A 27000-nucleotide genomic window follows, 5' to 3' on the forward strand; every position below is an offset into this window, starting at 1 on the left:
GGAAAAAAAATAAGATACAATAGAAAGAATTGACAGTAATAAAAAGTGGTCTATGAAAATAATAATTTTTAAACAAAGCTTTGTCAATTCTTAGCAAGAAAAAAATTGGTATAGACCATGTCAGGAATGAATACTGAATCATAACTACATTGGAAAGAAATTTTAAAACTATGTCAATTATCCAGGTGCAGTGGCACACTCCTGTAATCCCAACTACTCAGGAGGCTGAAGCAAAAGGATCACAAGTTTGAAGTCAACCTGGGCAACCTAATGAGATTCTGTCTAAAAATAAAAAATAAATAGGGCTGTAGATCTAGCCCAGAGGCAGAGTGCCCCTGAGCTCAATCTTCATTACTGAACAAGTAACCATGACAATAAATTTGAAAATTCACACCAAATAATATCTAGAAAAATATACTTTATCAAAATTTGTCTGAGATTATGTAGAAAAACAGTAGAGAGCTATAATTATTAAGGAAGTTAAACTAGTAGTTTGAAATCTTACTTATAAATAACTAAAAAGCCCAAAAGCCTTTATAGGATGGTTCAACCAAACATCTAAGGAGTGAGTGATTCCAATCTCATGCAAACTTCCAGAGGACTGAATATTCTGAATAAATAAACCTACAAATATATTGATTGCCATGAGGCTCACGAGACTTGGTACTAAAGCCTTATGTGTATTCGGGAGTCTACAACCTTGTTTAGACCTTCAACACATTTAGTTTGAGATTTTTATAGCCAAATTTGTAAAACACAAAGATTTGCCCTAAAAACATAAAAGTCCTATATCTTCTAGAGTGAGGTATATTCTTGTTCTGACTAAATCCTCTCGCTATATGAAGAGATTTAGTATAAGGTATTGGTTCACACAATGATGGAAGCTGAGAAGTCCCACCATCTGCTGTCTGCAAGATGGAGAACTGAAGAACCAGAAGTATTTTCTAAGACTTAAAAACAGAGAGTTGATGGTGTAGGTTCCAGTCCAGGTGGAAGGCCTGAGAACCAGGAGGGCTGAAGGCAGGAAAAGGCTAATATCTCAGTTCAAGCCAACAGGCAGAGAGTTAATCCAACCTTCTTCTGCCTTTGTGTTCTATTCAGGACCTCAACCTATTGGATGATGCCACCCACATTCAAAAGTGCCATCTGCTTCATTCAGTTTACCAATTCAAATGTTAGTCTCTTCCAGAAACACCCTCATGGACACACCTAGACATAGCATTCAACCAGTTGTCAGGGCATCCTCTGACCCAGTCAAGCTGACACAAACTTGATCTTCAAAGCAACTAAATACATTAACATTTTTTAAAAATCATAGCCAAATTTTATTTTTTCTAGAAATGCAGTCTAGCACACCCATTTCTGTGAGAAACACACATCTTTTGGAGCCTTTTTCTATCTGAACTGTACTATTAAACTCTCATAGAGTTTTTAATAAAAGTAGTGTCACCTAGAAACCCATTTTTACCTAATTAATATGCAACAAATTTATTAAAATTATTATAACTTATCTTTTATTAAAAAATAATGTGTGTATTTTAGAACCAATAAAAATTAAGATGAGCAAAAGAAAATATTAATCACAATGATATGTCTCTTTAGAGCAAATTATTTTAAAACTACTGTAAAATCTTTCATGTCCTTTTTTCCATGTATCATGTATTTACTCATCTCTTTCATTCTTAATGTTCTTTTCATTAAAAAAGGGGGGGGTGGGGGTGGGGGTAATAAAACACTGACTGTGAAGTGATCCAAAAGTTCCACTGATTTGGCATCATACATAGTTGTTCTATATCTACAGTTTACACTCTCAGAAAATAATTACAAAGCAATTTATAGTCAGAGGTCATTATCTTCAAATTCTTAATCACTTTTTCTTTATATGTGTGTTTTGTAAACAAAGGCTGATAATGAAGCATGCACCATAGACTCAGATCCTCATCTTCTAACCTACACTGCCTCTCCACCTCCCAGGGAGGACTCTGTTCCTGGGACCCACCCAGCAACCAATGCTGCCCTTTGCCCATATCAGGGTCTCAAATATGTGCCACAGGGAAGGTAGAAATTGGATACTTGCATGTCCAGTTGCAGAATAGAACCCCTAACACCTATGAGGGACTAAAAAGGTCCTGCAAGCGTATCCCTGTGCCCAAGAAAGGACAACATTAAATAGCAAATTTAAAAACAGGTCAAAATGAGGAATGAGAAAGGAAAACTGTTTTCCTGCTCTTTGAAAATGGGTCCACATTTTGGTATTGTACTGGTCCCTAAAATTTTGTACACCAAATCCTGCTACTGCCATACACACACATTTCATGTGCCAACTATACTGAACATTATTTTAAGGTCCAAAAACAATCTGAACTCATCTTATTCTAGACTTCTGCACACACTGTTCCCTCTTAGGTGAAGCTTTCTCTGACCATCTTCCACTGCAGGCCATGTGGGGAAGCCCTGCTTCACATTTGCACAGTTTTTTCCTTTCCTGCCCCCATGCTAAGCACAAGGTACTTAATTGTTTGGCTCTGTCCACTGCCAAGATTTGACTGCAAATTCAGAGAGGGCAGAGATTGTGACAGTTTTGCCTCAGCCACTGTCTAATGAATGAACCTTACATTTCTATAGCATCCTCTTATTTTCCAAACACTTTCAAGTTTTATCTCATCTCCTCAAACACACACACACACACACACACACACACACACACACACACATATTTATCAGGTTAATATTATTCTTATTTTATAGGAGGGATAAAGAAATGGCAATGAAGTTATATGATTTGCCTAAGGCCACACAGGCTGTGGCATTATAAAAATAATAACAAAAACTAACACTTAGCACCCAGTATGCATGCCTGACACTGTACACATGTGAAACCAATTCATGGTCACCACCTTATCTTGGTATGTGCTTTCATTATACTCCCTTTTTGGAGATACTCTGTAAAATGTAATCAGGAACTCACCCAAGGCTACAAAACCAGAGAGTGTCAGGGCAGACAGAATGTCTGCAGTCTGGCTGCGCTGCTTCCCACCGTGCCAAGCTGTCTCTTGTGGCACTCATTGTAAGAACTCTCAAAGGGGTCGATCAAATATAGAAACGAGATAGAAATATACACTCCATGTTACTAGATATATTGTGTCAAACTAGTTCATAGATAACCAATGCTCTAGAAATGGAGTTTATCCTATCTCATATCTGATTTTCTCTAAACTGGAACCTCCATGAGTACAACCTCGTCTGGCTGCTCTCTATTACAACCTAGAACTTGACAGGAAGGAGCTTAAAAATCAGGACTAAATAAATTAAAAGAACTCAAATACTTGTTACCCCACAGGAACAATTTATGTCCACAGAGCAGAGAGAATTTCAGCAGAGTCTGAAGCAGTGGGATGGTGGGAGGCATATTAACTGGTAAAACAAGAGTAAGCAAGAAACACACATGAGGGCAGAAGCATGGCTGAGCACCTGAAATGAAATGATAGATTTCTTGGGGAAAGATCATTGAGTATCATGGTTCAGATTGCTGTAACCACTTAGATGTTGATTCATAAAGAACAGAGATTTATTTACCACATTTCTAAAGGCGAAGAAGTCCAAGATCAAGGCACCAGCAGATTTCAGATTTGATATCAGGAGAAGGCTCATTTTTTGCTTCCAAAATTGTACCTTATTACTGTCTCCTCACATGGCCAAAGGCAGAGGAGCAGAAAGAGACAAACTCACTCCCTCATGCCCCTTTTATGGATGCACTCGCTGATCCCATGAGCTGGAGCCCTCGTGACCTCACTTCTCAGGGGTCCCACCTCTTGATACCATCACTTTGGGGACTGAGTTCATTGAATTCATGAATTTTGAAGGGACACATGCTCTATCCAAAGCAGTATGAGTATAAGTTGAAAAGGCTCTGTGGGGCCCAGTGGTGTAAGGAATAAATACCAGAATAAGACTATTAAACTTTGTTCTGTTTTTTTAGCATAACAATAGTGTAAATAAATGTCATTTTCAGAAATTATTATGGCTGCTGATTATGGGATAAATTAGAAAAGAGTGAAGATAAGAAGACAAAGTCTTTTGTGATTGTGGAAGAGTGAAGTATCTCCATCCTAAACATCAGTGGTGGAGAGTGGTAAAAAAAAAAAAAAAAAAAAGGCTTGGGTTAAGAGGCAATATGAAGAAATCAGAGGACTCGATTAATGAATAGAAATGTGCTACTATTTCACTAGAGAAAACCGAGGCATAAGAAGAGTGAGTAAAGGCAAAATCTGGAAATTACTAATCATACTTCCTATTGTAACAATATTACTCATGAATGACTTTTTGAATCTACATACCCAACCTCACTCAATAATCTTGTTTCATTATACATTAGCACATCTTTTCAAATGCTTCTTTTGGATAGAACAATCCCCCTGCCCAGAAATACTACAATCAGCTTCCTCTACATGGAACACATGAATCTAAATTATGGTATTAAGAAACTGTTGTTGGCTGCTGACAAATAAGGTAGATGGCCATCTCATTCCACCTCTTTGTGTGTAATTGTAGGTGTTAGTGCTGGCGTGGTGCTTCACACACTTGCTTCCAGTGTGCTCTGTTCCAAGTAAATAATGAAGTGCAAAATAAAGATATTCTGTTAATATAACACAGAACATCATCTCTTAGTACTAAGGCTTCAGCAGTGAGTTTTAGACATTGGATAAGATATTGTTAGCATAAAAATATGCAATTTTTGACTGATTAGCCCTCTATATTTAAAGGACAAAAAAAGGTGGCAAACAATGTTACAGTAAGTTGTCACCCAGTTTTTGAACAAAATATTTTCCATTTCATTTCAACTCACTATATGTATGTCTATACAACATAGAAAACATTGGAATTAAAATTTAACCATGTTATTCTAATTTATAGAGGGAGTTATATTATGTTCTAATAGATTTACATCATATTTCCTTTTATTTAAAAACAGCAAGCCAAAGCCCACTGGTCAGCATTCACATGCGTCATAAATACTACATATGTTATCTTTAACACACTGACCTTCACAAAATATTATTTCTGCCCCAAAAGAAATGCTTCATACTCTATGATGAAGACAGAGCACAGAATTAATGTACAATATTAAATCTTCATGTTTTAAGACACTGTTGTAAATTTGAGAGATGTGAAGATGGTTGCAGAGGGAGAAGTTTTGATGGTGTGGTAGAAAAAGACCAAAGCATTCTAAAAAAGGAGAATCTATGTCACACTGGAATGCAAGAAGAATGAAACTCCTACAAAGGAGCTTTAAAATCTCTTGGTTACTACAACACAAAGAAAGCAGCCACTGAATAACATGATGCTGACATTTGCAAAAAGAGAAAGCAAATTACAGGGAACTTGGCTTAGACATGCAGAGATGCAGCAACAAGTTTATCAAATAAGAAATTGGTGACAAAGCATATGTCAAGGACAAGACTCATTAACATACATCCATGTTCCTGCCCACTCCATTAAAAAAAAAAAAATAGTCCTCTCACACTCAGCTTTTCTCCATCTCTGGTCCCCTAGGAACGCCAAGTAGAATGCCAGGCCAGTGACTATAGAGTGGCTCTGCAGCAGAGTACAAACAGCAGAACTCTGAGCTTAGAAGGGCCCCCTTCTTGATTTTCTGATCTCTGGTAGCCATCTGGAAGTTCTTTTTTTTTTTTTTTTTTTAATTTTTTTAATGTTTATTTTTTTAGTTCTCAGCGGACACAACATCTTTGTTTGTATGTGGTGCTGAGGATCGAACCCGGGCTGCACGCGTGCCAGGCGAGCGCGCTACCGCTTGAGCCACATCCCCAGCCCTGGAAGTTCTTAATGATATTTGAGCATGAGTCCCACATTTTCATCTTGCATTAGGTCTCACAAATTCTGTATCCAGACCCAGTCGCTGAGAATGGAAAAAAATCTATGAGCTACAGCCACAGTTACCACACAACTCACCACCAGTGAGGCATGGCAAGCTATGCTCAACAGACACCAATGGCCAGCACATTGAGGGAGAATTTCAGAGTAAGCCCAAGAAGACACAAGGAGACCAGAGCCTCTGCCCTGTGCCCACGAATCCATGTGCAACTTCCCTACATCTGAACCCACTTTGGAAAGGAGTGTAGATCCCTCAATAAGGGAAAGACAACAGTGACAGAGTTAACTTTTACTGAATATTTACTCAAAATATGAAGCCAAGATGTCTTTACAAATTTAAGTTTTTGTCACCATTTTCAGAACTATTTGAGGTCCTCAAAAATGAACTACTTGAGGTTCAAGGGTTTTATTTCCCATACATAAGTTAAGTTATTCATGAATATTTTAGGTATGGATGCCCTAGTTTGAGATTCTATTTTATCAACCATTCTGAATAAAAGATAGTCAAGGACAGTCAGAATACTGTTTTGGGAGTTGGGGCTTGGGTTTTTATTGTTGTATATCGGGGGCTGGTTTTTTGGTGTTCTATTTTTTCCCTTCTCCATTTATCTATCTATTTATTTATTTATTTGGTCTTTTTCCAGCAATTATCTGAACATGTGGCTCTGAAATAGGGGTATCTGCAGACATGCTTGGCAGTAAAAATATGACAATCCAGAAAATATGTAAAATATATATTCCAGAACAGATTTTTAAAATATACCAGATGGTCACTCATTGTTTTTTTTTTCAAAGTTTCTTATAAAATCATATGAAATACTTTGCTTCTCTTTATATTAAGACTACTAGAGCGTAACAGATGACATGATTTCTCACTTTGGAAGATGTTTCATTACTTCAAAATAACAAAGATGGCTATAAAATGTCCTTTTACTTATGAAATTAAGAGGTGAATTCACTGTTATTACTCTTCCCATCTGTTTCTCCCTCATACACACCACACCTTTCTTCACCAAGAAATTCTTTGCTCTACCACTTTTTTCCTTTAGTGCATTTGATGGCCTCTTGCAAGGTATTTTACTAAACTGGAGCAGATGGCCATGTTCTGGTAGAAAACAATTTGTAGCTTGTGAGTTCAGGACCTGGAGTAATGACGTTGACCCAACCCCACCCCACCCGACCCTCACACCACCCAGTAAGATAACACTTGTAAAGCCCATGGTACTGTACTTGTCAGATAATGGCAACTGAAATGTTGATCACTTCCATTACTTTGCCTTAATCATAATCATGACTGAGCCCTTTTGCCATTTGTCTGGCTTCTGTGCTTCGCTGCACCATTGCCCTTTTTGAGCACCCACCACCAAGTTTGTTAAAGAGGTGGTTGAGGATGCCTAGGAAGGTTTATAGCAAAAGTGTTGTTATGGAAAGTTCATTAGTTTGTAGAGCAATTAGCATCTCTGTTGTAGTTTTGTGGGGAATGTCCTTTTACAACTAATTAGAGTTTTTCTATTTTCTGGTCCATATAAAAGCACTGTGAAGTCAAGGACCACGCTTGTCTAGGGCATCACAGCCCATCACCTAGGGTGGTACATAGTAGGCACTTAACACCTATGTGTTAACTGAATAAGCAAATCAAACAAATCATAAGCAGTGACATTCAAAATCATATAGCCCATTCCATTTCACAGTGGCTCAGGGAGTTGCCCAAGGTCAATGGAATATGGAGCTAACCCTAAAAGTAATAGATTTCTATGTCCCACTGCACAGATCCCTGAATTATTAGCACTTTCTCCAACTGAAATAACATGAACATAATTTTCTTCCCAATTATTCTGGCTGAGGGATATACAAAAGGTTTCGGTGGGTGGAAGATTTATAGCACAGCTTCTGGAAAGCCCAGAAACACCATGGGGCAATTGCAAAAGGTCTTATGGTAATTAAATCAAGAATCCAGGGGACCCCTGGAGGCCTGCACTGCAGGCTCCAGGACAGCCCTCCTGGAGGAACACATTTTTGCTGATGTCCATTATAGAAAAAACCTTACGCCAGCAAGAGTGAAAGTAAATACAAGAAGGGAAAAAATGCCTATGGTTTCCTATTGTTTCCAAGGTTGTCATACACACTGACCTCTAACATAGCCTTCAGCTCCTGTACCCATGAAATATATATTTCCCCTCCTATTGTAACACGGTGGTCAATTCATGCCCTAATATATATATTAGGGCATGAAAAAAAATTATATATATATATATATATATATATATATATATATATATATATATATATATATTTTTTTTTTTTTTAAAGAGAAACTTTCTTTGTCCCTATAACTGAGCCAAACTTCTCATGAGCACCCTATTTCACCAGGAATTGTGAGGTGGAAATGGAGGTGAATTAAGAAGGAATTTTTAGTAAATTAAAGACTTCTCTGAATAAACTGATTGATGAGATCATTAAGTCTCATTTGGAAAAATACTCAGTTTCCCAAGTTTTCTTCATGACACCTCCAAAAGTCTTTGAAGAGAAGACATGTGCATATAGAATAGCTTATAAGTCCTCAGGGAGATAGGGCCAGGGAGTAGGGCTTGATCAGCAGAGGATCCTCTGATTTCTCCCCTAAGGGCAGTTCCTATCCCTTAGGTCCTATGCTGTGACCATTGGGGGAAGAATTATGTTGGAGCAGCTGCTAAAGTCCATGATCAAGGCTCCATATCTCTGCCTAAGAAAGCCCTCCATGTCTCACTTCAGACCCACACTCAGACCTGATGGCATATTCTATATCTGTGTTTATTCCAAAGAGGGTCCACAGGAACTTTGGAACCCTCTGCATCCCACCCACTCGTTTTGGAGATTGAGAAGTGCCAGATCTATCTGCCTAGATGTGCCGCAGTCCGGCTGCAGCAAAATAACCAGGGGGTGGCGAACAACTTGTGTACGTTGATACAGCAGGAGTGGGAGCCGTTTATTGTAGGACAGGAGCGGTATTTATACATTCCACACAGCTTATCTTAATTAACATAAACTAGATACAGCAGTCAACCAATAAGGAATCTCCACACTTAATGGCTCCCTGGCGTTACTTCACAAACCACTCCCTCTGGCATTTTGCCAGGCGCCATCTTGACTTGTTTACAGACCCTAACTTTTCTCTGGCAAAATGCCAGGTGCCATCCTAACTTGTTTACAGACTCTAACATAAATGCATCCCTAAACCATGGTCAAGTGACGACATCCTGCCACTATCAGCATCAGCTTAGTCTACTACTCTAGGCCATCTGCCTCCCCAGGATCCCCCTAAAGAACTGGACACTCTCTCTCACCCTCCCAGTATAAGGGTTTTTCATTGGCTTCCTACTTGGCAGGGACTTCCCAAGGGTCATAACCTCCTTCTCTACCCTGTGAATATATCTGTTCTAGGAAGGTATCTGTCTTTGCCTTTTGTAGGACATCATGAATCAACGAATGAGAGTTGAACATGCTGGTGCATACCTATAATCCCATCTACTCTGGAGGCTGAGGCAAGAGGGTTGTTAAGTTCAAGGCCAACCTTAGCAACTTAGTGAGACCTTGTCTCAAAATAAAATTTTCAAAAATGGGAATGAAATTTGCATAGGTTTATAATTCCAAAAATATCTATCCATTTCCAACATTAAAAAAAATAAAGTTCGGACTCCTGTGGGGTTTTTGGTCAGACATCCTTCAAAAATTAAGCTGGGATAGATTAGAAAATGAGAAAATAAGCAACATAAACAACAGGTATAAAAATCTTATGGAATATAATATGGTGAACTATATTTAACATCTCCAAGACTGAACCTGAGTTTCTTTAATGTAAAAAAAATGTGGCTAATAACTCCTGCTCTGCCTACCTCACCTAGATATAAGAAAAATACTTATTAAACTATGAAGTCTTGAGAATTAAAATTTAGGACAGAAAACCCCGTGAAGAAAATTTTATTCTTGAGTCCCAACCCTATGGCATAGTGGGATTTGACTATTTATATAGCAAGAAAAGCCTGACCAGAAATCAAGGAACAGCATCCTGAGGATCAGCAGAGACCCACTGCACCACATGAAGCTCCGTGGGGCACATAACTGTCAACTGTTGTTGAACCAGATTTTATACTTACTCTTTCTCTTTTATTCATAGAAAAAGCCACATTAGCATAAGTATGGTAGAAAGGATTTGTTGTAGAGCAGCAATTTTATGGGAATGTGTGTGAGAAAGGTTTGATTGAAGTGCATATGGCGATCCTTGAAGACTGATTTAATAGTAGGGAATGCCTGCCAGCATCTGGAGCCCAGGACTGAAGTAGCTCAGGGCCCACAGATGCTACAAACATTTCAGGAGCCTTCTGCTGGGTAGAAATTGGACACATTTTGAACCAAATCATTTCAGAGTAGCTTATTCTGTAGTTGCTCTCCTGGCATCTGGGATACTTTGCCAAAAATGATCATATTTTTGTTATCCCAAATCCATCATAAGATATCCAAAGCAGGACCTCCCCCGTAAAAGACTGGCCAGAACACAGAAAGGTAGGGGAAACACAAGTGGCATGGTGCCCAGCCCACACTGAATCTTTTTGCAGGTGCTGGGTCACCCTTCCTCTTGGTTTTTCTGCAAGGTCCATATACCCTATTTTCTCCCCAAGTAATCATAGAATAAACTGTTTGCCTTTCATCTAAAATGTCAGACATGAGGATCTTGTTTTTGTTTTTCTTTTTTACATGTGGACAGATATATAGACTTGAAAAACTAAAGTCTGAGAGTTTAAAATAACACTTCAGTTGCTTGAAGCTTGTAGAGGACAAACTAACTCAGCTAGAAACTTTGTTCTCATTTCACCAGCTGGATATAACTGATGTGTGGCCCCTGCTTTATGGTTCATGAGATACTTTCCCATGCATTGCCTTATGTGAACCTCTAAAATGTCCTGTCATTTCAGCAATTGCAACTAGCACTATCCCACATGAGGAGAAGCACTCAGAGATACATACAGAAAGCACAGTCATCTGCTAAGGAGAAGAATTGACATCTCCAAATTCCTAGTTGAATCTCTTTGTCTTTTCTCATGACACCTCAATTATGAATGTTTTGAAGTTTAAAAAAGAAAATTACAGGCAGTTGTTCTTCTTTCAGCTACAGTCCTTGCAAATTTTATTTTCTTGCAAATTTTCAAAGAGATAGATATTTTGAAATCTAAAATCAATGTTCTTTCTTATTCCTTTGTTTACATGATTCTTTACCAGGGAAAAATAGTAGTGATCATTTATCTCATTTGCTTAAAAGTTTCAGTGCCTGTGGGAATCCACCCCTGAGCTATTTGAAGGTCTTCACTAGGCCTTGCAGCCAAGGAGATTTTGGTTTGGCATTGCAAGCTATTTTGTGGCTCCTCACACTTAATGGATTGCCCAATTCACGTGACCTCTGTCTTCCTTCTGCTAGGAAGACTGATCTCATAGTTCCAGAGTTGGGCATGATCCATTGGGAACTGGACAGCCCACCTCCTACCTTAATTGGCTAAAAACATTCTGTAGAAAGCCTTTGAAGTTCCCCCATATAAATAAAGCAAATGCAGGCTCTCACTTTCTCTTTCCAGGGTGAAAGCTCAACCCTTAAGGTTGGCGGCTCTTTAAAACTATTGTCTGTGTTGTGTGATTTTTCACCATGTATCTCAGCCAGCCCACTCCACATAGGGGAACCCAGCTTCTGTCACCTGCGCGGGCCAGGAGTGAGAAGTGCCATCAATTATTTTTGTGTCTCAACACAAGATACAGGGATAGATAGCCATTAGGATCCTGAAATTGTAATGACTAGTCTTTATCAAATTAAATGTCTAACTTATGATAATATAAGGATCTAGTTATCTTTTAAGAAGAAGGAAAGGAAAAAATAGAGTTTATCTTATAAAGCAGATGTCATGCTTCCTACCAATAAGGCCATCTATTTCTGGAATTTCAAGGTCAAGAAGGTCCAGAGTGGTACCTGATCTTTCCTTCCAGTCAGCACTACCACTGACCAAGGCAACTAGACAAAATTCTAGAAAGTATTTGGTATGACATCAATAGATGCCCAGTTTTTCACCTTTCAGGTTCCTAACAAAATTACATAGAAAACAAAAGATGGAAAAGTCTCCATTCATACTGGACACAAGATAGAAGGTTTAACTTGATTGTTCTTGACACTAAGAGAACTGGACTGAAAGGCATCTATGATTTTCCTTCTGTAAAAAGTACAAGTCAGTTAGACAGTCTAAAAGAACCAGAGAAGAAACAGGAGCCTGCAGTAAAGGCTGCCTGTGAGGCACTTGTGGATATGTTTAGAGTCCAACAGTGGCATTCAGAGATGTTCCTGATGTGCCAGCCATGTTGGCGTGGGAGGTGGGGGAGGGGCGGAGTCAGATTAAAGGTCTAAATTTGAAAACAAAAGTCCAAAATGTTAAGAAAAAATAGAGTGATACCATTTTGATCTTCGAACAAGGTAAGTTTCTAAAAGAAATACATAATATAAACCATAAATTAAATTATTGATAAATGTGACAAAATTTATACTCTTGTTCATCAAAAAACATTTAAAAGAAGAAATGAGAAGACATATAGTTGAAGAATATACTTATAATGAGAATGATCAAAAAAGATTTATACCCAGAATATATTTATAGAATTCCTACAAATCAATAGGGAAAACATAATAAAACCCCAAAGAACAAAAGAAAATTGGAAAAATTGGACTTCATCAAAAGTAAAACTTCTGCATCAAGAAACATTATAAAATGAAAAGACACCTTCAGAATAAGCAAAAATATTTGCAAATCATATACATAATAAGGGTTTAATATCCAGAATATATGAAAAACTCTTACAACTTAATATCAAAAACAAAAACAACTGGTCATAAAAAAAATAGACAAAAGATTTGATCAGACACTTCTCCCAGGACAGTCTTGGTATTATTAGTCATTGGGAAAATGGAAGTCAAAACCATAATGAGATATTCACAGACAATAGGATGATCATAATCTTAATAAAGGGTGGGGGGAAAGAACAAGTGATGGTAAGATGAGGAAAAACTGTAGCCTTGTACATTCATGACAGGAATATAAAACAGAGCAGCCACTATGAAAAAAAATGTTTATACCCGAAGAAGTCACATGACACCATAAATGTACTTAAGTCCACTGAACTACACACATAAAAATGGCTAAAATGAAAAGTTTTATATTATGTATATCTTAACACAATATAAAATGACAAAGAGATTATTAAACTATAGGATTCTGGGAAAAACATGAACAGAAATTCAGAAAATATGAAAGCAAGTGGTCAATAAACATGATTAGATTCTGTGTTTCATTAGTAGGAAGAGGTATGAAAATGAAAAACCAAAAGTATCATTTCTTATCTTTCGGATTAGACAATATTATACAGTCTCACAATCACAAATGTTAGCATGTTAAACGAGGAGTGTTCATACAGTACTAGTGGGAAGGTAAATAAGTATTCACCCCTTCAAAGAGTAATTCAGCAACATTTGGTAAAGTTGGGGCGTATATCTTAGAGCACAGAAATTTCTCTCCTGGATACATAGAGCAATTCTTGCCCATGTCCATATAAAAGAATGCACAACGTCGCTCATAGTAATATATTTTACAATGCCCCAAACTAAATGCCTATCAAGAGAACAATGGAAACATTATTTGTAGCATTCACATAATGGAAGGCTACAGCAGTGACAGCAAATATAGCAACCATGCATACCTTCATGGATTAATTCCATAAACATAAGTCCAGGAAAAAATGCCAAGTTGTAGTAGAATAGATTATTCCATTTACATAAAACACAAAAACATGATTTTCTTTATACATGCTTATCATTGTATTCTATATATATTTTCTGCATTACTGTCTTTAGTAAAAGAATAAGATATAATTGAGAATAATAATTACCAAACTTGATAGGTATTACCTGTGGTGCAGGGGTGAGAGGACATAAGGAACTTCAGTTTATTGGTAATATTTATTTTATAAATTGATTGTGAATACAATTATTCATTGTATTCACATTTAGAGCTTTTATATGTTTTAAAATTTTAGGGCAACTTTTAAAAAATAAAATTCAATAGAAATATATATATATATATATATATATATATATATATATATACACACACACACACACACACACACACACACATATATATTTATTTATCAAATATATTTACTTATTTATCAAATATATATGTATTTATTTATTTATCTATCAACTATGCCTGCCAAAGGCCATCTGTCATTATGGATACCAAACTACAAAATGACATGATTCAGCTTTGGGTAAGATATGTACAGAAACACAAAACATACAAACTTCACAAATACCAGGCTGTATAATATACAGATTGAGAAGGGTAGCTTATCAATCCTATAGCCAAGTCCTGAAAAAAATAATTCCATAAAAATCTTAACAGTAGACATAAAAAATGTAGAGAAAATAGATTTAATTGCCTCTCAATTCCCTATCTAATGTTTTGAGGGATTGTGCTTGATTTATTTTTCCTAATCTAATTTCTTTAAGTGCTTCATCCCCATAAGCCACATAAAATTTATTTTGAGAGAAGCAGGACCTGGATATGAATGAATAAATTCTTCAGCCTGGGTGTTCATACACAAAGCTGTAGTAATTCTGTCCCATATTTCCAGAGTTTGACCCACTCATCCTGTGTGGGTTTAAATATGCTTTACAATACTTCATCCATCTTTCCACTTAGTCATTTTCATATTCTCCTGATTTGAGAGCTTTATATCTCCTGAATGCAACTTTTATATGAAAAAATCACACCAGCATATAAGAAACAGAAAAGGACACTTAATGGGTACCTAAATAGGGCTCACAAAATTAGACTTCTATATTAATGTAAATATATTCTATATTTAATATAAAATCTTTAAAGGCCTCTATTCCAGAGGGAACAAGGGAATAATGTTTATTCTCTCTTTTCCATAGCAGTAAAATTTGGTTAAGTGGTTTGACTTACATCTTATACCTGAACTTCATAACTTAAGAAAATTTTCTTACTTAATGTGCACAGCTATTGTATTGTTAAATTAATATTATGAATAGTTTCAATTTTCATTATTATTATTATTTTTAGGAACAGAGTCAGAATGGAAGCTCAAATTGCATATTTTATTCCCTATGTGGTTTCTGGCACATTGCCCCATCTCCATCAATGATATTGTGCCCTTACCATAGCCCAGAATGCAAAAATAAATCCATTTCTACTCTGCCTCCTTGACTACAGGAGTCCCCAATAGCAGTGTACAATATCATCTCACCTTATTGAGAAAATGGTCACGAAGGCTTTTCTTCATGTATTTTGAATTTTTCCATCATTGAGGAAATGTTCACTATACATAATTGCATGCTTTCTAATACCGCTTTCCTTCAAATTGGATTTTCCCCCCATGGATTTTAAAGCTACTTCCATTAGAGAAAAGTAAAAACAGTTGTAATTTCAGCAATTTGCCATTTTCCTCCTTTTGGGATAGTTTTACTCATTGTATGTGAAGGATAAATAACTCAATGATCTTGAAATATTTAATGTGAAAGAGATGTCAAGATTTTCAACACAAGAAAGCAAACCTAATACACCATAAAAGGTAGCTTGAAAAACAGAACCCTTTTTAGTAGATACATAAACTCCTATTTAACAACTAACACTTTCTATTTTCAGACTTCTGCCTTAAAATGAGAATTCGATGTTTATTGGTGTTGAACTTGGTTACTAGTGCCTCTTAATATAATCCCATGTTATTAAGGTTTTAGAAGCTACACACATACACACAAAAAAAATATTCAAACAGGAAGGGAATGCAGCAAAAGGATAATGTAACTTAACAGCCAATGTGGGGGTAAAATGTAGTTAGCAGTATATCTTCTCAGATTTCACATTTAAACATACCATGAAACCATGTTAAGCATCCTGCAGTAGGGTAACATACTGCTTTTACATAACTTCCAGTATTAAAACTACAACAACCCAGAAACACACATTTTTTTAATAGGTATAGGACTCCCTGTTTAGTTCATCAGATTTTCCATTGGCCTAGCTCAAGTTATTTAAGTCAAAAGCTTTTTCTTCCAAGTATCAAACTTTGAAGATTGAGACTACTTAGGAAACAATATTATGTTTATACTGTAGATTTATAATGAGAGTGCTGATCCCCTCACTCCACGTCAAATTTTTTTCTTGGAAGAATGGTTTTGGAGCCTCTCTCTGAACAATGGTTCCTCATGTTGCATTTATTTAGAAAGGTAGCATTGGCCAAAGTAATGAACATCAGGAGCTGTGAGCATGTAAAATATCAGCTTTCTCTACTACTAAAAATAAATCCCAAAAAAGGACCAAGAGGAAATCATGTGTCATTTTAAACAGTTATTAAAATAATGCAAAGGACTGGAAAACTAATTTGAACTTTTGGTAATGAAGATAGAACCCTTTTAGACACCTTGCTCTAGGAGAATCACTCCCAGGGTAAGAGTAACAAAACAAAGACTAGCACTTATTCAGCTCTTACTATGTACTAGGATTTGTCCTGAATGATACATGTCTTATAAATCATTTGGTTCTCAGTACAATTCTGGGAGGTATATTCTACCAATAACCTCCTTTCCGTGTGTGTGTGTGTGTGTGTGTGTGTGTGTGTGTGTTGCTGGGATCAAACACAGTGCCTACATAAGCTTTAAGCAAGCACTTAACTACTGAGCTACACACCAACCCTCCAAAAACTTCATTTTACAAATGAGAAGACTGAGGCACAGAGAAGTTAAATAATTTGCTTAAGGGTACACAGAAAGTAAGTGCTGAAAATGAGAGTCAAACTTGACATTCAAGCTCCAAAGTCTGACCTATTGTGGTATGATTAATCAAAATACAGCCCAAATGTTTAAACCAAAAACAAAAACATAAATTAAATAATTAATATTGTCACTACCTTGTGATCATTCCACATAATATAATTCATTTTTTTCACTCAACACATATTTGCTAAGGACCCAACCACTACCCTAAGGAGTGGGGTTAAAGAGAAAGAAACCAATAGTTTTAACAGACTCAGAAACTACCAGGAAAGAAAGAAAAGATGTAAAGATAAAAGTAAGGAGAAAGAGAAAAGAGAGAAGCCCAAGGTGTTTGACATAAAATAAAATACTTATGTGTCCAGTGTTAGAATTAAATTGACAAAATATAGTCAACTGACAAAAAGAAAGGGGAGGAAAAAAAAAAAACCAGAAGTTTCTCTTCAGTGATCTTTTTTGAAACTGAAACAGTCTTTCTGCCTCCTACCCCCTACTGCTACTGTCTCCAAGAGCCTGAGGTTTATGGCAGCTGTACTCAGTTTTCTTAGCATTACATTAAAATTCTAATATTAACTTTATAGTTTTCATATTCCCTTTGATATTTTAAAACTAGTGTGAAAGTTGACTTTAAAAATTCTCCATTGATAGCAAAGGTTTATTATATTAGCAGCTTAGGATAATGCAAGTGAATGAAATCCTAGCACAGAAATGTAACCACTCTATCAGGGTGTGGCCCAACACAAGAGATGATTAAAATATGTGTCAATACAATGCCATGGTTTTAAAACAGATCGTGTAGCTATCCAGGCTCTTCAGAAACTATTTGCAGGCTGCAGGTGCAGAGTAAATGCAGTGGCCTGGACTAAGGAACAGGAAAGCAGAAAGATCAATTGTACGGCAAGACAACTTGAGGTTGGCTTTTCTGCCTGAATCAGTGTCATGCCTTATTTCAAAAACCCTCCACCTCTACCTGGGGCTGTGTGAGGACTATTTGCAAAGTGAGACCAGAATTTTGTTTTTGGAAGGATGAGCCCACATGCCAAAGCTTCTAAACTGATATTTAAATCTTCAGTCATTTAGAAGATGGCCTCTCACATCTGTTTGTGTCCCTGCTCCACTGGAAGGAAGCCCTGGTTCTGGTTCTTCCTCCCAACCCTCAGGAGAAAGCAATTGTCATGAAACTGGTGAATAGACCATTTTAGTTCTCTTCCGCAGAATTAATTGGGCCTTGTGTACTGCTTAGATCTTATAAATTTTAACAGAATAGCAAAACAGAACACAAGATGACAAGTTGATCCCTGCCCTCCAGCCTGCCTTCCCCTGCAGTAGGGGCTTGGACTCTTGACTTTTCTTTACCTCTATTTCCCTTTCTAGCAAATGACAGTAACTATTTACATGAGTTTACAAGGGACACTGGTACACATTTTAAAAACTGTGTTCACTGACTCTCTCAGTTCCTAAAAGTTTTCTTTATGAGCTTTTATTACAGAAATTGGGATGATTATTCATTTCCTTATGCTCCATTGTATTCAAGCATCACCACAAGTTTATAGCATCCCACTCTGCAAAGTGCTGATCTGGCGGTGCCTCAACTGACCAAGCACCAGGCCTGAGGCCCAATGTCTGGTTAAGTCAGCTATAACTTCATCTCCCTAGCTTTTCTATTTCACTCACCAACTCTTTATGGACCACCTAGAAATGATGATCAACAGGGGTATGTGCTAAGGAGAAACTGTTCACATGCTCAGTCTTTGCCCTTATGGATCTTGCATTTAAAAGGGAAGACAGGTGGGGAAACTCCCATCACCATGGACAACCTCAACTCCACCTTGGTTCACAGAGAAGCCACAACTCAAAAGAGCAAACTCTTAAGTAGCTTTATCCTTTTCCCTCCACATATTCTCCCAGTGCCAGTGTAGGCCATTTAGGAACAATCCACTGTCCCTTAACTGTCCAACCCAGAATGTAGAGATGAGGATTTCCCAGGACTCCTGCAGCAGGAACAGTATGTCCCCAAAGACAACTGCTAATGAGAACCTACTGCCCCTCTCTGTGAAGTCTTCATCCCTACCCAGCAGCATGCATTCCAGAGTTGTGCAGGTTGAGTTGGACACTATATGGCTTTCACATAATCTTTTCCCAAAGTTCATATTCTGATGATTTGTCTGGTGATAAAGGATGGGCCCAGTGTCACCAACGGAACCAAGTTCAAGGACAACAGCATACCATCTGTACAAGTCCATCTTAACTCTGTTAGGATTCTTATTAGAGCTCTTTCTGACCCCATTGGACTCACAAACACCACCTTTATCACACGAACTCCTGCCTCTCTGTTGGTACTTTGTTTCCCTGCAGACTATACCACTCCAGGTCCAGGTAGCTTTCTTGACATATTGTCCTAGGAATAACACTTTGATTGGGCTGTGCTCCAAGCACTGTTCTCCATTTTGTGAGAGGGTGCAGGAGGTGCACACATGTGTATGCATGTTTTTCAAACATCACAACAAGCCTCTGAGCTAGAAACTGTCAATATGCCAATTGTATAGATTAAGAAACTGAAGCATCAGGACATCATTTGCATAAGGTTAGTCACATAGCTAGAAAGTGGCAAAAATAAGATTTGAAACTAATATGATATGTCAAGAGCTTTGTAATGTTTTGAACAACTAATAATAATTTTAAAAAAAGATTTGAAACTAAACAGACTAGTTCTAGACTCTGCTCTCTAAACCTCTATTCTGGGACTCAAACTGCTTTCCCAGGGCAAGATCAGCTGTAGGGGACCAAATGCCATCACTTGTATTGATTGTTGAATCCTACATAAAGGCATTCATTGGTAAGCACTCTAATGATAAAAGTAAAGAAAATACTAGGATTTAAAACAGTTACCTAAGAATGTCTAGTTTTTAAACATTGTTTTCAATCATGAATATGCTTCATCAGAAGTCAGTATTGAGCTGATCCAGTCCATACGTCCAGTGGGAAAGAGCTAGAGCCTAGGAAATTTTATCCCCCAGGGCCTAAATCTATTGCAGCCACAGCAACTATAATAGTACATGCCACAGAGAAGGCTATATTATAAATAAATGAAAAGATACAAACTAAATCAACTTCTTGCTTGACCATTAATTAATGTGTGACTTCATCTTACTGAGCCTCAATTTTTCCATCTATAAAGAGAAGTTATTAGAGAGTCTCTGAGCTACCCCTCAGTTTCCCAAATTCTGTAATTCTATTGTTCTCATTGGTAACCAGATACTCAGGAGAAAAGTAAAAGTCCAGGAACACTGGTCTTTTAAATCTAAATATATGAAGCTTGATTGAGAGTGGGAAGCTTCATTGATGAATACGACCTAATATACAAGGTAGTCTGGTTCATCTGCCCTCATGTCTCATGCACAAATGAAATCATCAAGTCCTGTGGAAATGGCTAGGAGAGGACATTTGGATGAGGACCACATCTATCATCACTATACACAAATAAAGCCCAGATCCTACATACTGTAGGTAATTATGACATTAATAAAAATTATCACCAGAAAGTATTTATAACTTGCCAAAATATGGTGAGCACAATACTAAATCTGAACAATACAAAATGAGCAGCACTAAGTTAATCTTGGGCTATAGGAGTTACCATGAAGGCCTCCCTAAAGAACAAAATGAGAGTAATGTGATATTTGGGGACTTCATGATAATTTTCAAAGGGGTACATACATGCCATCCAATCCATTCTATGGTGACTGACTGAAATGGCGAAACACTTGGTGAACTGTCAGCCCATTCTCTGAAGTGCCAAATAACAGGGATTAAAAGTAGAATTCAGGAAAAAGAGAAATTGTTACTATCATTTTTAAATCAGATGTATGTCCCTCCTGCACAGTGGGGTCTCCACCTGAACTATATCAACACATTCACTCTCCCGACTCCCCAGAGCAGGCCCTTGGTCCCTCCAGCCCCACACACGCTGTCTGCAGCACTGCTGTTCCCTCCACAGCCTTCCCTCTGAACTGAGTGAGCACACAATTGAATTAGATCTCGCCATTAGAGAAATTGGTCCCTAGAGAGCAGCTCTGAAATCATTCAAGCAGAAAAGTGAGAAAGCACGTTTTATGGTTTGCTGAACGATTCCGAGGCTATGTATAAACCAAGAGCGGAGCCTGCCGCGCACTGGGCTCCATCTATGAATTCCACATTAGATCAAGGGATGATAAATGCTCAGATAAACATTTTTATTTTATGCCTCAACAATTTATCCTCTCTTTCTCTTATCAGACTCTGTTGACCCAACTTACTCGGTGAAAACACACATTCAGCGAGTAATTGTTTACCTTTGCTCACTCAAGCAGGCCCTGCGAAGATTCCACTCATTTGTTATCCTGGTTACCTACTTTCCCTTGCCCATTCATCTTGATTTTTTCTCTCTTGCTATTGATTTTGTGAAGGAGGTCTTTTTTTAATTTGTTCTTCATAAATGGTATTGACATAACAGTGTTTTGCCATCTTACCTTACATATTGTACTGTAAATATGTTGTGTGAGATATTTCATTTTCTCCCATGGAAAAAAAGAAAAGCCTGGTATGGGTGTTAGAATAGCAACCCAGAGGTCAGGGAAGAACCCTCTGTCCTTGCTTAAACTCCTTGCTTCCCTTTCTCCATTTGTAGAGAAGAATGTACATGAAAGAAGTAACATTGTGCACATAGATGAATCTATAATGGAAGCTCTATATAAAAATCAGAAGTAATAGCTCTGCTATTAGATAGTGAATACCTTCACCACAGATGTATTCCTCCACAATGTTCATAAAAACAATAAATTAGTTATTTGGCAGATATATGCATATTATTTTAAAGGCAAATTTTTATTTGATGTCAAATATTGCCATAGGTTGCTGTGCCAAATTATAATTATTCTTACTTGGGAGGCATTGCTAAATGTACCTATTTCTAAAATCAGTTGAATAAGAACCAAACAAAATAAAGTCAATATATAGTTGGGAGGACAAGGCCCCAATATTTTATCATGAAATTAAGAATTATAAGTCTGTATTCAAAGGATTTGAACAAATATGCTACTTTTATGGTTTTTAATGTCAGCAATTTTTATTGAGAAAAAACTTGAGAATAATATATTTTCTTGAGGATAATAAAATCATGCCTGCAATATTAACTATACATTTTGTTTTGATTTTACTATCCATTTTATTACAGAAGACAAAATGAGAACAATATCTCATACCTAGTAAGGCTTTTTCTCTGTTAACTCCAACTTTCTGGTCCTTAAAAGTTCACAAAGGATTCAAATATTAGCCTTTAGGAAATAGTCTCTTTTTTCTTTTTTAGGGTTTCAAATATATATATATATATATATATTCCACTTTAGCTTCTGTTTGAGTCTCTAAGACTAATAACACAAGCTTCTAATGGAGCACTTTGCATAAAGAAGCTCAAAAGTACTTAGAGGTAGATTAAGGTACCCAACAGGCTATGTCAGAGGCAAACATAAACAACCCTATGGTGAATTTGGGCCCAAACTTTGCACTCAAATAAATCAAGAAAAGATATGTTTTTAATAATATTGCTATTAATGTGATTTTCAATCTCTTATTCAAAATTTATCTTTCAAAGCTTCTCAGATTTTTGGACTTTAGTCTGTGACTATATTTATCAATTATTTATCATCCATAATTGGCCAACTGAGAAACAGAATGTTCAGATATACGGCTTAGGGGCTAAGGGACTTGTGTGGAAATATTTATTGAGGCACAAGAAGAAATAGTCAAGTCCTCAGAACTGGCTTACATAAGTTCAACACTTTTATTATTTTGTAGATACAGAAAATGATGTTTTTCTTTTATATCACAAAAAAATCCCACATTTTGGGCGGGTCTTTTTTAATAATTTAAAATCATTTTACTAGTATTAATTAATATTATCATTATTGAATATTCAACAGCATTTAATATTCAACCAATATTCCTGAATCTCTATTTTGAGAATACTGATAATACAAGAGCATTTCAAAATCTTACAATATTCTTCTTTTAAGTAAGCCTAATATCTTATTATTCAATTATTAATTTTATAAAAATTACATGTAGCAGTTTGACTTGAATAATATTTATAGATAATAAAGAACAATTACCAGGTACTATCTAGTTCTGCTAAGACATTCATGGACATTTGCCCAAATTACCCTGTTATGAGCTAAATTGCAACCCACTTGCCCCAAATCCGTATGTTGAAATTCAGTGGTCAATAACTCAGGACCTGACTATATAGAGAGATAGGGCCTTTAAAGGGGTAAGATTGGCTCACTGGTGCAGGTCCTAATCCAATATGATTGATGCCTTTATAAGAATAAGAGAAGCCAGGAGTGGTGGTGCACAACTGTAGTAACAGCAGCTCAGAAGGCTGAGGCAGGAGGATCATGAGCCAGCCTCATTAACTTAGCAAAACCCTAAGCAACTTAGTAAGACTTAATAAAAATGACTGGTGATGTTGCTCAGTGGTTAAGTACCCTTTGGTTCAATTCCCACTCTCAAAAAAGAAAAAAAATAGAGAGGAAAAAAAGAGAAAACATCTGCAAAAGAGAGAAGGCCATATGAGGCAAAAAAAAAAAAAAAAATACAGGCATTTACAAGTCAAGGATGGAGTGCTCAAAATTAAATCAACTTGGTCAAAACCTTGATCTTGGATTTATAGCCTATGGAAATAAAAGGGGATCAATTTCTGTTGTTGAGCCACCTTGTTTGTGGTACCCTGTTATGGAAGTCCTAGCAAACTATGTATACCCCTTCCTCTACTTACCCAACTTTTCAACAGAGATTAGCTGGGCATCCTAAGTAAATTGTACTTACTGGCTCTTAGCTGAAAACTGTGGTCACTAGGCTGTGTACAGATAGCTAAGGACTGGGTCTGTTCACACTGAAGCTATTATAAATCTGTTAGATCATGAACTTTTGGCCCGTGTATTCCATCCATGTCTTCTCTATCATAATTATCTCAAAATTCAAGCCCTTGTATCTATGTTATCTTCTCAAGTGGAAGAACTTTATTGTCTGTCCCCTCTATATTCCTAAACAGAGGAAAGCCACCAGAATAGGAGGCCTTCTCTGTTTCTTAACACAAAAAATCAAAGTTCTGACTTTAGGACTTACTTTTAAATTAATTTTTATTTCTTTCCTACTTTCCATTTTTGAGAGCAGAGATGATTGTTTTTCAAAGATCTTTCTTTTGTATGAATGTGTATCCCTTTGAATCACCACTGGGTTCATGGGTTTTTCTATAAACGCAGAAAAGACAATGGCATGAACCTGTTTGTTCTTCTTTAATTGTGTACCCATTCTACAAATGTGTATTTTACCCCAAACCAAGCACAGCTTATTGTGGTGACATCACACATATTTGATTTTATTTTTTCTCTCAAGGTTGTTTTTAACTATCCGTGGGTTATTGGTATCTTGCATCTTTTTCTTCTTGAACCAAATTTTACTTTCTTGAGTATTAATGGTCCTTTTCATAATTGTGTTTAAATAAAAATTTCCACAAAATATCAAATTAAAACCTCCTAAGCAGCTAGGCACCACACCAGGGAAGGTTCCCCCAGTGAGATGGCATATCGCCATGTCTACTTAAGGAAGACCGACATAACTAGGCCTGGAACCCATCACTCCTGGATGTAAAAGTGGCTGTTCAACACAAGAAGTGGTACCTAAGGCCATATTTACAGAAGAGGCCAATTACTGTAAAGTATGTTTAGTTTCCCCAAACACCTAGAAATTTGAATGTGAACCAATTTAAAGCTATTAGCATATCATAGTCTCTTCAGTGTTTCAAACAGTGATAATATACCAGTTGGAGTGGGAATTTGACTGAGGAATTATCTCTTCCTCAATTAGCATATTGTGTGAATATTTTGATCAAGCAAAGCATGTTAAATCTACCCATAAATTTCTTCTGCCCTTCGCTTACTTGAACTACAGTAAGTTGATAAAATGTTTTGCTGCTTTTGTTAATCTTCTAGGAAGTGCACATTTAAGAGAACTGCTTTATTTATTGGTTTCAACAGCTGAAGAACACTGACCATAACATGGTGTTTAAATATAAATGTATGTGTCTATCTTGGATAAATCGTTTGGGAAAGAAAATGGCAGCAGGGACTCCATTTTGTCACCCAGACTCCATCTTGTGCTGCCATGACTACTCTGTTCTTGCTGGCATGCCAAAAGAGAGTTATTTGCTGAGAAGGAACATCCTGAGGATTGAACAAACTCAACTCTTTCCTAGAGTAATGATTTGGTCCAAGCTGGTTTCTGCTGAACTAATGAACTATAGAAGTAAATTTATCCTCCAACCATAATTCTTGATAAACAACCTATGAAAGTCTCTTATACTTCCTCTTTTTTATCCTTAAGAGGAACTCTAAACCCCTCTCTAATCGGAAAAAAATTCTAGTTTTTATTAAAACAGATCATCTGAGCATTTTTGGAGGACACATTCCTTCCAGGGAATTGAACAAGTCTCTAGAATCCAACGACTCCCAATTCTCAGCCTCTGTTCCTCACTTCCAGCCATTATCCTTGGCCAGACAGGCCAGGGACATAGAACAACAATCTTTCCCTTCTTGCCGAGACAGATACTGAGAATCAGGTAATTCCCTAAGCAAATTCAGAACCTTCCAGAAACCATCTCAGATAGTCAATGACTAAAGTCACCTTCATAAATATAACAGGGAGCTAACAATGACATAATTAAGTAGCATTTCTCATTTCATAGGATATCCAGCACTCCTGGTGTACGAGTTATTTTTGATGAGACACGAATAAATTTTTCTATTATGATAGACAAATATTTATTTAAATAAAACACTAGATAGTTATATTTTAATTGGAAAAATCACAATTAGCATATTAAACCCATGACTGCACAGACTTTCTTTTATACTTATTTACACTCTAGTTATTGAAAGGTTTTTTGTGGGGGGATCAAGAGATTGAACCCAAGGCTTCACATATGCTAGACTAGTACTCTAACACTGACCTACATCCTCAGCATTTTTCTAAAAATATTTTTTAGTTGCAAATGGATTTTTCATTTTGTTTATTTATATGTGGTGCTGAGGATCAAATCCAGGGACTCACACAGGCCAGATAAGTACTCCACCATGGAACCACAACCCCAGTCCAGCATTTTTTATTTTATTTTGAGATGAAGTCTTGCTTAAGTTGTTAAGTCTCACCTTGAACTTGGAATCATTCTGCCTGTCTTCTGAGTAGCTGGGTTTAGAGCTACATGCCTGGCTAATTATTTAAGTTTTCAAAAGCAGTTTAAAGAAAGATAGCAAATAAATAATGATAGAAGTGGTAGGCAGACAGGGCAAACACTGACAAGGTAACCAGTGAATGATGGAACTTTGGGGAGGACAGCACAAAAATTCCTTTCTAAGACTTCAGGCCTCTCCCCTCACCCTTTTTTCTGGTCTATGCTTTCAGCAATCCTACACAGGATAAATAAAAATGGATATCTACCTAGGCACACAGTAATGAAGATGAAATATAATAAAGACAAAGATAGTATATTAAAAATATATAGATAACCCATAATCAATGGAATCCCATTAAGGACTTCCTAAAAACAGTAATGAAAGCCAGAAAAAAGAAAATAATAAAATACTAAAAGAAAATAGCTTTCAAGTTAACATTAAAGACCCTGACAAATTATTATGGAAATGTGAAGATAAAATAAACATGTGCTACAAAACTGAGCAAAATTACCATCAACAGATCCCTACAGAAAGATTATTTTAAGAGATACATTTCAGCAGGATGCAAGTACACCTAAAATGACAGAAGGAGACAAAAGACTGAGGGACACTCAAGGAGGAATAGGGAGCAGAAAGGAGGAAGCACAGGGGTCAATAATTTAAATGCTGACTTTATAACAGTGACTAATTTGAGTTTTAAAAAATATATATAAATTAAAATATGTAGCAGCAATAACATACAAGTTTTCAGAATTATAACAGCTGATGAGTTTGAAGGTCTTTCCATTGTTTGGAAGAGGGGAAGAATATTGACTTATATTTGCATTACTAGGTCAACATTTATATTTAAAATAAAAGTAACCATTAAGAAATTTAAAATGCAAAGAATAAATAACCTACCAACCAGGAAGGGGAAGCAGGTAAAAACAGGGAAGAATAATGGAAACCCCAGTGTCCTATAGAAAATATGGAAGGAGATAAAGG

This window comes from Callospermophilus lateralis, chromosome 6 (genome assembly GCF_048772815.1).
Source record: "Callospermophilus lateralis isolate mCalLat2 chromosome 6, mCalLat2.hap1, whole genome shotgun sequence".
Lineage (NCBI taxonomy): Eukaryota > Metazoa > Chordata > Mammalia > Rodentia > Sciuridae > Callospermophilus > Callospermophilus lateralis.